Here is an 11,190-nt window from a genome sequence, read left to right as displayed (position 1 = left end):
AAAAATTTTCACCAACATTTATTTGATGGAAACATTTTTCATCCATGAAGGTGGGAAAACATGCAACAGAGGGAGAACATGCGATGAAGACATCTACTTTGCATTTAAAAACTTATCGATGATGTTGACATGCCACCTCTTTGAATTCTCCAAATTAATCCAACAATCCAAGGCATCATGCTTCTTGAGCAATTCCCATGTGACACTTCAACATAATGGGCACTCTTATTTGAATATGCATCTTATTTCCATTCTCATCTTATTTATTCTGAAACGACCACGAAGTCACCCTAAATAGGACCATCAGGTTCAAGCCCAAAATCTACAAAGAAGTTTGGATTCAGTTTCAATCCACCCTTCTTTGGTGTCCATGTCAATCTGCAGCATATGTGAGCCCTCCCAAAATCTCTGGATAGAATTGCCGATCCCATTGCTAAAGAGTGAGTTAGTCACCTACAATTCTTACCATCCAAGCTCACCGGATAATTTGTGGCCCACCTCTGAGTCTGTTTCCCTGAGAAGCAAGAAATGTAAGAACAACAATGACTTAAACACACACTTTTACTTCCGGAACATCAAACTGAGACTTACAGCCCATCTTTAGATACTGCAGCTATCTGGCTTCCCTAACTGAACGAGTCCACAACCCATAGTTGTCCAGTCAAAACAGGCTTTGAAAGTCCTCAATGTTGTATTGCCTGACATCACCATGCCACCCGTTTGAGAAGTAAAGGAAGCGAACATCCATGAGATAACGAAATCAGATATAAGTCCAGGCATGTCGGGCATAAATCCAATTCCGAAAGGTGTCACAGATATTGCAACATAGAAGAAACAAACAAGCAACTTAGGACCCCTCTCCTTTCCAGTACTCCTCACATATGCACACTTACAGTAATTGAACATCAACAAATGGTACCTCATGGCTCCACGATCCACTTGGAGTGTGGAAAAACCTAATCATGTTGCAGTGCTTAATGCAGACCCAATGTAACCTGTATAGAACCTGCAGAAAGTATTAAATTAGTCATAAGTAATAAGCCACACAATTTAGATGATCATATCAAGCATAGGGTGCATTTTAAGGGCGACGATATTTGACCACTGTCACACTGACCTCAAAGGTAAAGATCTGAGTTACCAAGGTCCAGTCTATTTCAGTTCACCATTCGGCAGCTGTATACATGTAGATGTCTTCATAACGACCATCTTCTACGTGTTGGAGACTGAATCCTTTTGTAAAAGATTTGGTGCTCCCCATGATGAATAATCATGGTCTTGTGTCAAGGCTGATACCAGATGTCATATCCAAATAGAGGACTTGCCAAGTTTCTCCCATCTGAACCGAACATACATATTGGAGATCAAAGTACCAGATTTCAACACAAATGAAGATGTGCCGATCAGAGCACTCACATCAAATGCCTGGAATAAAGCTAAAATTCATTCCAAGAAGTCCATGTGATCTTAAGAGATGTATCTTATCACAAAAGCATAGACGCCACAAGAGAAGGTTAATTGGTTAAGTAATACTGATATTATGTATAAGTAGACTACTCAATGAGAATATTATGCACTTGGAACACAGAACATTTTTAGAACATGTGTTTCAAGAATTCTATGCTTTTGTTTAGGAAATATGATCTAATTACTTACTTATAGCATTTGATTGCTTAATTTAGGAACGATGACCATAACTGGATCATTCTTCTCAAAATAAGAACATAACATGTGTTTTAAGAAAATGTGTTGAAGAGCACAAAATTTTTCTTACCAAATGGCCTAATGATATTGGAATTTGAATTAAAATTGAAGTTTGGGTAGCAAATGATTGACAGATTATCGATTAACATATGCTTTGTATGTGATTGGAATCGATAAATGGTACATACATGGGATCTCATGGTTGTGGCAATAAATAGATAGACATAAAAGAAATAAAGTGCGGCACGGAGTAGCATTAGTAAAAATTAGAAGCTCGACCAGATCCCTGCTCCGTAAAATTTAAAAGGTTTCCTATCCAAATCTAAAAGCACCAAATTCCCAGCTTCCATCTAAAAGCAAGAGTGATTTGTACAACGAAATCTCTTTCTCGAAAAGTTTGTAAGCAAGGTATAAGGTGTTCGAAAAGGAATGTGGTGGACTGTTTTTTCGCATCCCTCTATTGCGTAATGAACCAAGATTCCTGGGATGCTCATAAAATATGTCCAAAAGACTCATAAGGGCAAGGACATCAAGGGGATTTATTTGATTTTGGAGAATGTCAGTTGAATGTAGTGGGGGACTTTTTGATCTTTTAAGTCGGCAGATCAAATTTGATCCATATCCAGTATAATTTCAAATTTAAAACTTGTTGCATGGTGGGAACCTAGAGCCGGCTAGTGATTTCTACGCCCCGAGAATAGATCCCAAGTCCAGAATCAACTCACGGGAGCCTAAAGTCCAAACTTAAGCAAATTATATTTACAAACTATATCCCCACCGGACAGCAACCCCAGCTTAATAGTACCCTGGGTAAAAGATACAAGTGTTTCCCAGACCCACGGTTTAAATCCTACTACAACACTAAGGGGATCAAGGTTTTACAAACGTGAGTGATACAAATTTAACTCACCCAACATTCATTCAAAACCATTCATACAATCCCTAGAATGGCCAAACCATGCCCTTTACCGTTGGTGGTCTAGCTACCCACAGCCGTGTCCTTGCCAAGGTGCCTTGGAGGGACTACTGACAGTACAATTGGCTAGAGCCTGGTTTAGAAAACAATTACACCCGTAACCCCGTTCTATAGGATGTTGAGAAGTTACCTACCCGATGAGATATCGACTTAAACAGCAATAGATCCGAGAGAAAGCCAGTGGAAAATCCACTCTCAGATATCTCACCAAGGATGTGGAACGAAGGCTAGGCCTGCCTGGCCTAGGACAGCTTGTGGACTGGTGGAAGCTGGCCGAGAGAGATGGAGTGTCCCGGCAATGGAAGGGGACGGCCAAGCTGGGAACAAGGAGGTGAGCTTGGTATAGGGCAGGCTCGGTTTAGGTGAAGCGGGTTAGGTCTAGTTGGAAGTGGTTCGGTAGTGGAGTGGGCTTGGTCTAGACGTGAGATGGAGGTTAATTCCTGAGAGGGTCGGTTATGGCTTAGAGATAGGTGAAGGGTTGTGCGAGAGAGGGTGGAGAGTTACCTGAGAGAAGATGACACTAATGATTAGGATCAGTTAGGCTAACGGGTTTAAGTCAAGAGACATGCGAGAGGAGTGGTTTGCTAATGATGGGTGAAGGCTAGTAATGACGAGGAGGAGGAGTTAGCATGAGGTGGAGGTTGATTAAGGCTTGCGTGAAGTGGAAAGGGTTTGTTATGAGAGGTGAAGAGGCTAAGAGGTTTGAGAAGGGTCTCCCTAGCCAAGGAAATTGAATACGTACCTTAACTCCTCAATGATGGCTGATGATGGTGCGAGTGGAGGTGAACGGCTGAAGAGACACTCGGTGGAGGGATTTGTAACTCTCGTCTTTTAGGATGGGGAGCTCAAGAGGAGGCTGCGACGTGTAACGGTTGCAGACTGCACCCTCTCCTTAACTCAATTTAGTGCCGTCTTTATGGGAATACCCTTGCCAATTAATTCGAACTCTAGTATTGAATCAAACTGACCATGGGCAAATCGGCAATCCACTGAAATGATGGGGCTGGACCAAAAACTGATCGAAAAAGTAACAGCAATTGGTCAATCCGGTTGTAGCACACAGATTTCCGACGGGGAGCGAGTTCTTCGCGATGGCTGGTCGGATTCACCTGAAACTTGGTGGGGATGTTGCTAAGATCTGGGTGATTATGCTGGGGTGAACGAGAGAGTGAAATTCGCCCTTCGTTGCTTCAGATTTTGCCTGCAACTTTCACCCAGGTACTGCTTGGTTTCTGCCAAGCCGAGCAAGCGATGTGGTTGATTAAGGGTCAGCTATTGGGGAAAATCCATCTCCTTTCTAGACAGCAATTCTCGAATTGATGCGGAGTGACTTGCTGCTTCCGAGGACAGAATTCTCCAGTTGATTCACCATTTGAATTCACAGAAATCTGACTGGCCTTCTACCAATGGATTCCAATGAACCTTTGGATTCTCTCCTTGACAATCATCTGATAAACTAGGCTGTGATCTACCTTTCCGGTGCCTGATTTTGACAGAGATTAAGAAGCTTACTAGGGCCGATCTTAACCTGTCTTAAGCTCTGCTCGAGGTGGAAGGAACCAGGAGATGAACTCAGTTCCTCCCTTAATCCCTATCAGCCGGAGTCGTTGCTTGATTACTAGTCGACTAGAGCCACGAGTCGATTTCCGTCAAGCCTTCCCAAGATAGTTCTCCATCCTCTAACTTCTTCTGGGGATGAAGTAGTTGCACCGTGAGAAGATGGCGATTCGGTCAGGGAATTTGTGCGTAGGATGAAGATGCTCTTAGAGGATTTGTGGTGGCCTCAAAGGTCATCTCCAAACCTATTTTGCATCAACCAGAGCCATGGTTTGGAGCCTTGGAATTCCCGTCATCGGTGGTAAGATGATGAGAGGAAGAGAGAGGGGAGAGCCAATTCACACAAAAAGCTCTACTTCTAATTCTTGATTGCATACTGAAAAAAGACTTACAAAAGAGTTTGAGTACTTGAAATAAAACCAGTTCTAACACATGAACCGAGACACTTGCTGTAATGAAGGACTCGACTATAAGAAAATGCATGAAAGGGAAATCGAGACCAGATGTCTCGGAAGTTCAGTGAGTTTGGCTTCTCTCTCATGGGTTCACCCATATAACCTGCCTAAGTTCGGCCTTAGGGTTGCCACGCGAACCGGGTCAGGACTAGACTGATGGTTCGAACTCGCTATAACTGGATCTAGGTATAGTTCCTGTGCCTGCTCAGCCTTGAAGTCTTCAGCTCGCTGCCCGCGCTCCACTGATGATGCTCTGCCCACACCTCCCGCTGCATCAACTTCAAGTTCTTCGTTAGCCTCCTTTAGCCCATCTACACTTTCCATAATACTGGCCGCAAACCTGACCGAAGGCACTCGGCTCTCTTGCCCTCACTTGGTGTGCGGGCCCCGGTTCTTGGCCTCCCTATAGGAAGGTCTGCATCAGATCCTCCCTCCTTGCCTCAAGCTTGCCCCTAAGCTCGTGCAGTGGGAAAATGATTAACTATTTGCTCAAATTCTTCCCATGAAGTGCCGTTCTCTGGCCCTTCCCATTCAAGCATGACTTCATGACACAGTCTACCATTCCGAAGAACATGTCTATGTTTAAGAATTTGGTATGGTGTTTGTTGTTGTTGGCTAGAAATTTGTTCAATCTGCATTGGCACTTCTCCAAAGTGGGGTTTCAACTGAGTAACATGAAAGACTAAGGCCGTTTGTGGGAGCCCTAATCTGTAAGCGGCTTTCCCAATCTTTTGTAGCACTGTCAATGGCCCAAAAAACATTGGTAAGAGCTTCGAGTAAGGGTGCCCTAAGAGGGACTTTTGCCTTATTGATAATCTTTTGAGCCATATGTAGTCTCCTACCATAAATTCAAGATCCTTCCTGCCCTTGTCATATGTCTATTTCATTCAATTTGGGGCTTTGATGATATCCTGCTTGAGTGACGCTAGCACCTCTTCTCTTGTGTGTAACTCACAATCAACCTTTTCTTCTTGTGTCATGCCCTCTTCATATTTTGAAATTGTTGGAGGGGGAATTTCATAGAGAGCTTGATATGGAGTAGTCTGAGTAGATGAGTGCCAACTCGTATTGTAGGACCATTTGGCCCATGATAGACACTTTACCCAAGAGTTGGGCCTAAGACGGCTTGTGGACTGGTGGAAGCTGGTCGAGAGAGACAGCACTGGGGCTGCCTGCTACACCTGATGGATGGAGTGTGGTTGCAACAGGCCTCGCACAGCCAAGAGAGATAGCAACGTGATGGAGGAGCACCCGGATGGAGGCAGGGGCTCGGCCCGCCTGGCCGAGGTCACCTTGGTCCTTATGACTATGTTCGGTGGAAGGGTGCAGCAATGGAGGCTGCAAGAAGAGGTTGTCCAATGAAGCGGAGGTGGTGAACTGAGATGCACATGACCAATCCTTGGAGAGGGAACCTAACTAGTTATACTCCAAGGGGACAAGCCAAGCTCGGAACAAGGAGGTGAGCTTGGTATAGGTTTAGGTAGGCTCAATTTAGGTGAAGCAAGTTAGGTCTAGTTGGAAGTGGTTCGGTAGTGGAGTGGGCTTGGTCTAGACGTGAGGTGGAGGTTAATTGCTAAGAGGGTCGGTTAGGACTTAGATATAGGTGAAGGGTTGTGTGAGAGAGGGTGGAGAGTTACACGAGAGAAGATGGCACTAATGATTAGGATCAGTTAGGCTAAGGGGTTTAAGTCTAGAGACATGCGAGGGGATTGGTTCACTAATGATGGGTGAAGGCTAGTAATGATGAGGAGGAGTAGTTAGTATGAGGTGGAGGTTGATTAAGGCTTGTGTGAAGTGGAAAGGGTGGGTTATCAGAGGTGAAGAGGCTAATAGGTTTGAGAAGGGTCTCCCTAGCTAAGGAAATTGAATACGTACCTTAATGCCTCAATGATGGCTGATGATGGTGCGAGTGGAGGTGAACGGCTGAGGAGACACTCGATGGAGGGATTTGTAACTCTCGTCTTTTAAGACGGGGAGCTCAAGAGGAGTCTGCGACGTGTAACGGTTGCAGCCTGCGCCCTCTCCTTAACTCAATTTAGTGCCCTCTTGATGGGAATACACTTGCCAATTAATTTGAACTCTAGTAATGAATCAAACTAACCATGGGCAAATCAAACCATTCCTGCAGGAGATCTGGACCCATTTCTTTCTGATCCTTCGATGGCTAGTGATTGTGAGGCCACAATTCTTGACTGATATGCCATTAGTACTCACTTGACCAAAAATTAAATGCCACTAGTACTGACCATAAAAAATTAGTGCTGTACTGACCATCAAAAATTAGTGCTGACTATGACATTAGTACGGTAACAAAAAATGGAAAGGAAAGGTTGTCATTGTATACCATTAGAAGAAGGAGATATATCCATCACTGTAGGAATTGGGTTCAAGCTTTCCCCAGCCCCGCTACGAATTATTGAATTGATTTGAAGATTCAATCAAGCTTTCTCAGGCAAAAGAGAGTATATCTCGATCTGGGTGGATCTATATAAAGATCACTTGTTTTGTTTCCATGAAAATCAAATAGAAGCAATTTGATTGGTATGATCCACAGATTAAATTAGCCAACCAAAAAAACTACTTGTTACAAATAAAATCCCATAGTGTGACGTGCGGTGTGTACAAGGCCCGGGAACGAATTCACCGCCGAATGGCTGACCGGCGATTATTGTCTGACCTGAATCAGTGACCTTCAGTCTCATTAATGGAAAGGTTATGAAAAAGTCATTTGGAATAATTTTTTGGTTGTGCGAACCAAGTGAAAGGTATACCGCCTGAGGATTGATCTCCGACTTCGGCCGCCTATTAGGCGTTTCCAAAGTCAATTCCTCTTTCTTATTCTTAAGCAAGCCCCCGCGTTCGGCCATAGCCGAACCCCCTGAATCGAGAGCCGCTTCATGAGCAAAGTGTAGGGCTGATTCAGACTCACTCTGATAGACTATCAGACAATAATTTTTGAACAGACAATACATCCCCCAGCTTGACGAGCAGAGCCCACAAAGCACTTGCAAAGCAGCCCTCTCCACAACCCCTAGGATTTCCCCCATGGTGAATCTACGTTCGATTGATTCAATATCAATGAACCTAGAAAAAAGGGTTGAAGCGTAAGGATCATACGTCTGTAAAGCATTGTCAAGGCGTATTCTTAAAATACCAATATCTACGGCCGTGGGCTACCTGAAAATCTGAGTTCATCAGAATCTTCTTCCTTTTGAAAAAAGCCACTCCACAGTAGCAAAGTCTCATCTTGTGCCACCAGCAGCACAAAAGAACGGTGAGCGGTTTCCTGAAAACTAGCTTCTGATACATGGTTTAAATAATGAAAGATCCAATATTTCAAAATTGTATCTAGAATGGTTGGAAAGGTAGAAACGAAAAGGTTCATTGCTCCGACCCAGAATACGATTAATCCGGCATGGGCCACGTGAGCTCCAGCTTTCATTGCCGTACGGGGTGGGAATCCAGAAGTGATTTTTCTATGGTGGAAGCCAAGTATGGTATGCAGGCACGTAATGCCTCAACACTTTTAGATTCTATATCTAATAAACGCATAAGTGGGAAGGGAGACCAGCGACTACAGCGTTATCCAGCCACCCATGGAATGTGTAGCCAGATCTTAGCCTTTCAAGAATGTCCTGACCTTTCCATAACCTTTCCAGAATGTCCTTTCCATTTTGTTGATGGATAATGGCATACAATTGCATTTGTGGTATAGATATATTGTATTCAATCCATTAGGAGTACCTTTGCGGATCCATGGATCCATACATCTCGATCGGCCTGGATCATATCATACATAGTACGAGTGTGAGTGACTAAATTCATCGAGTTGTTCCAATGAATCGAAACGGCGTTCACAAAATGATCAACCGTGATTTCAGCGATAAATGGCTTGTCAGGAAGACTGGATTTTACTATCTTCCTTGAGGAACCAAACCACTTCGATTCAGGAGCCCGCTATTGGTCAAAAAGCATCTTCCGTGGTTTTTATATTATTTATCTGCAAGGGTCGATTTCATCGGTAGTTGATACCATCGATCCTAATGAATGGAGATCCCTCTTCATTCATTCGAATGACGTGGCGGGTTCTCTCGCTTTTTTTGCCAGCCAGATCTAGAGAGATACATCATGTGAAAAGATAAAAAAATGTGGAACCCAGAACAACAAAATAATTGTAATTGTTAGCAGTGACCATAGAATAGGTCTCTTCGTTTTGAAATTTCTCGAAAAGCTAATCATAGGTTCTTCTCTCTATCGGACAATTATTCGAGTACTTCTTTATTCTCGGAGGAACAGAAGGTCAAAATGTTTTCTGGGATTGCAATCCGAACTGAGGATGGGTTTTTGGAGTTAGCTCACCCTACCACACCCCCAGGTCAAGCTGACGCCTGCAGGTAATCAAAAAAGAAAGAAGATCGAATCCACTGAACTGATCGGGCTGGACCGAAAACTGATCGAAAAAGTAACAGTGATTGGTTACTTCGGCGGTAGCACACAGATTTCACACCGGGAGCGAGTTCTTCGCGATGGCTGGTCGGATTCGCCTGAAACTTGGTGGGGATGTTGCTAAGATCTCGGTGATTATGCTGGGGTGAATGAGAGAGTGAAATTCACCCTTGGTTGCTTCAGATTTTGACTGCAACTTCCACCCAGGTACTGCTTGGTTTCCGCCAAGCCGAGCGAGCGATGTGGTTGATTAAGGGTCGGCTATTGGGGAAAATCCACCTCCTTTCTAGACAGCAATTCTTGAATTGATGCGGAGTAACTTCCTGCTGCCAAGGACAAAATTCTCAGGTTGATTCACCGTCGAATTCATAGAAATCCGATTGGCCTTCTACCAATCGATTCCAATGAACCTTCGGATTCTCATCTTGACAATCAGTCCGATAGACTAGGCTGCAATCTACCTTTCTGGCGTCTCTTTCTCTGATTTTGACAGAGATTAAGAAGCTTTCTAGGGCCGATCTTAACCAGTCTTATGCTCTGCTCGAGGTGGAAGGAACCGGGAGATGAATTTGGTTCCTCCCTTAATCTCTAGCAGCTGGAGTCGTTGCTTGATTACTAGTCGACAAGAACCACGAGTCGATTTCCGTCAAGCCTTCCCGAGATAGTTCTCCAGCCACTAACTTCTCTTGGGGATGAAGAAGTTGCACCGTGAGAAGATTGCGATTCGGTCGGCGAATTTGTGCGTAGGATGAAGACGCTCTAAGAGGATTTCCGGTGGCCTCAAAGGTCATCTCCAAACCCGTTTTGCTTCAACCAGAGCCACGGGTTGGAGCCTTGGGATTCCAGTCACCAGCGGTTAGACGATGAGAGGAAGAGAGAGGCGAGAGCCAATTCACATGAAAAACTCAACTTCTAATTCTTGATTGCATACTGAAAAAAGACATACAAAAGAGGTTAAGTACTTGAACCAAGACACTTGCTGAAATAAAGGACTCGACTATAAGCAAATGCATGAAAGGGAAATCGAGACAAGATGTCTCGGAATTTCAGTTAGTTTGGCTTCTCTCTCACGGGTTCAGCCATATAACCTGCCTAAGTTCGGCCTTAGGCTTGCCACACGTGGACCGGATCAGGACTAGACTCAGGGTTCAAACTCGCTATAACCAGATCTAGGTCTAGTTCCCGTGCCTGCTCCGCCTTGAAGTCTTCAGCACGCTGCCTGTGCTCTCCGCAGATGATGCTCCGCCCACACCGCCTACTGCATCAACTTCAAGTTCTGCGTTAGCCTCCTTTAGCCCATCTATGCTTTCCATTATGCTGGCTGCAAACCTGGCCGAAGGCGCTCGGCTCGTGGCCTCGCTTGGCTGTGCTGGCCCTGGTTCTTGGCCTCCCTGTGGGAAGGTCTGCATCATTGCGCTTGCCACCATTTGTGGCCTAGAGTAGTAACACCTAGAACATGAGACTCAAACCTAGATCTTTTGAGTGTAAACCACCATGCTACCCGGTTAAACTATGCCCCTTGAAGCATTTATTGCACAGTCGACTGCTGGTGAAAGCTATGTGGCACCACCACAAGTGCGACAAAAGGTTGTGCACTTTATTTTCATATGTTCTTTGAAGGTTGTCCAAACGACTTCCCCTGTCTTTGAATGGCAAGAGTATGTCTGAGACAGAAGGTCCGATTCACGTCTTCTTTTCCATCATTCAAACATATAGCTCGACATACTTAACAGATTGAGCCTTCTCTAAATGAATAATTTTCTAAAGGGACTGGAGAATTCAAATGGAGTATGGGAAACAAGCAGCGACACGTTCAAAATCATTCTGGTTAAGAGAAACCAACAATTTTCTCCGGATCCGGATTCACCTGTATCGATCATTCTGATTATTATGTCCCCATTGACCGGTGACGTCGCAAGCTTTGCCTCCAGCTCACCGAACACAACTTGCAAGAAGTCTCATGAACATGTCGTATGAGGTCTAAGAACTGGATGAGGGAAAACCGGTAGGATTATGGGATATTCTGCCAAACATGAAATAGTGCGTCAGGTT

At 44.4% G+C, this 11,190-nt stretch overlaps 1 pseudogene; it reads right to left on the bottom strand.

Annotated features, from left to right (window-relative positions):
- Window positions 1-290: 290 nt before the first annotated feature.
- LOC116267882 (selenium-binding protein 1-like) lies at window positions 291-5,016 on the bottom strand (annotated as a pseudogene).
- Between the last annotated feature and the right edge of the window lie 6,174 nt (window positions 5,017-11,190).

Source organism: Nymphaea colorata, unplaced genomic scaffold (assembly GCF_008831285.2).
Source record: "Nymphaea colorata isolate Beijing-Zhang1983 unplaced genomic scaffold, ASM883128v2 scaffold0001, whole genome shotgun sequence".
NCBI lineage: Eukaryota > Viridiplantae > Streptophyta > Magnoliopsida > Nymphaeales > Nymphaeaceae > Nymphaea > Nymphaea colorata.
Note: the sequence above shows the minus strand (reverse complement) of the source record. Positions and strands in the feature narration are given on the sequence as shown.